Source organism: Penaeus japonicus, unplaced genomic scaffold (genome assembly GCF_977035675.1).
Source record: "Penaeus japonicus unplaced genomic scaffold, GWHDUDI00000001_assembly GWHDUDI00000011, whole genome shotgun sequence".
Classification (NCBI taxonomy): Eukaryota; Metazoa; Arthropoda; class Malacostraca; order Decapoda; family Penaeidae; genus Penaeus; species Penaeus japonicus.
In genome coordinates this window covers 35,839,944-35,842,244 of record NW_028234413.1, presented here as the reverse complement: position 1 = coordinate 35,842,244, position 2,301 = coordinate 35,839,944, and positions in this window count along the sequence as shown.

Here is a 2,301-nt window from a genome sequence, read left to right as displayed (position 1 = left end):
GATGTAATATTAACTAACAGGTCAGACATTATCCATCATTAACGGATGTCATCCCGTGTCATATTGCTGACCATGATCTTCTCACAACACTCACATTAAATATAAAGAACCAAAGCGACCACCGATAACAAAACATTTCGGGACCTTAAGCATTATAATCTTCAATCATTCATCGAGCATCATCAGATCTAAAGAGACGATGCTCTTAAATATTTCTTTTCAAAGATGATGTAGACAAACAGGTAACTATCCTTACGGAAGTGATTAAAACAAAGCAATATTGACGCGTTTGGCACCTCTTGTTGTAACGAGAGTCGTCAGACGTCCCTGCTTCCTGGATAGAATGACGACCATCAAGGTGGGCTATTAAAGACAGAAATAATGCCCACATATAGTCTCAAAAATAACAGAAATGATGCCGCCCTTAAGGCAGATTATAAAATAAAAAAGAAAAATTTAAAACAGTTAATACAAAGTGCAAAAACAAATATTTCAGAAACAGATTCATAGATATAAAAACAATTCGGATAAAACATGGAAAATTATTAAGTCAATCGTACCTAGCAACAAACACCACACTGATAATCGTACAAGTTCTACCAAGAAAGCACAGAGTATTTTAACGACTTCTTTTCAAAAATAGGTAAACTAACTTGAACAAACAAATGCGTCTACATTACAGCAAAATATAAATCAAGCTATGCCTACATCTAAAAAATTATTTTCAGACCAAAACCAATTGATGTGGAGACTACTATCCTAGTAATAAAACACCTTCGCGAAACAAATGCTGTAGGAGCAGACGGTATTGCTTTGCGCTTTATTAAGGATAGTCTACAGCAACCGCACATTATCTGGCGGTCATAATTACCACTTCCTGGTCACTGGTGTTTTTCCATCGCTTTGGAAAACATGGAATAGTAACACCAATTTTCAAATCAGGATATAGACAACGTTAAGAATTACCGCCCTATTACAATACTCCCTGTATTATCTAAAGTTTTGGAGAGGGAAGAAAAAAATCGTAGCAAATCAACTAACGAATTTCCTGGAGGCCATAACCTATTATCTAAAACACAAACATGGCTTTAGAAATAGGTTATCCACTGAAACAGCGTTATTGCAGATAACTAATAAAATTTATGATAAATAGACAAAAAATCAGGTTAATTTACTCACATTATGTGATCTTTCAAAAGCTTTTTTTGACAGTGTAAAATCACACAATTCTTCTTCACAAACTAGATCCCATAAAATTGATTCTTTCTGGATTTACTAGTTATCTGAAAAATAGAAAGCAATCTGTAAAAATTAATGAAATCATATCATCGAAACAACCAATATGTTTTGGTGTTCCACAAGGATCCATCTTAGGCCCAATCCTATTTACAGTTTTCATAAATGACTTATCAACCATTGCTCATAACTGCCTGCTAGTGCAGTACGGTGACCGATGCGGGCGCCACGATCACAGTTTCTCCATAGTGACTCAGTAAATAACTTAAAAATACATTAATAAGAAATACTCAAAACCTCTTACACAAGCTAAAATATACTTTGAAAGTAATGGTCTTAAATTAATCCCCATAAAACTCAATGCATATCATAGGTAGTCGACAGAACATTGCCAAAATCCCCAGTCGTCACAACCATAGAATTTGAAGGCCACCCTATCAAACCAAACATTTCAGTGAAAAATTGGGAGTACACTTGGACAGATACATGACATTTGAAACACACGTTGATAACATACACAGGAAAGTTAATGGGTACATTAATATTTCTAAATCACATAAAAAATCAAATCACTACGGGATACTAGAATCATGGTCGTGCAAAAACTAGCTCTTAGCATAATAAAATACTGTTCAAATGTATGGGGTTCAACCAACAAAACACAAATTTATAAAGTACAAAAATTACAAAATTTTGCTGCAAGAGTTGCACTGGGTAATTCAGTAAATTCGATCATATTACCCCATATATACAAAAATTAAAATGGTTAAAAATTTCCTAAGTGCATTTATGATACCTGTCTCTTTACCTTCAAATTGATACATGGATTCTATCCACCATGGTTATTCCCCCTGCAAACTGTAGGGAACACAGCTGGCATTCAAACACGCCAGGTAAATTCCCTATATGTAAAAAGATCAAATACAGAAACAGGGGCAAGACAGGTACAAATTCGTGGACCGAAAATGTGGAACTTGTTACCAGATAATATTAAAAACATTAACAACTTTTGTAATTTTAAGACAAAATTGAAAGAACACCTTTTTACTCATCAAGTGTAAATAT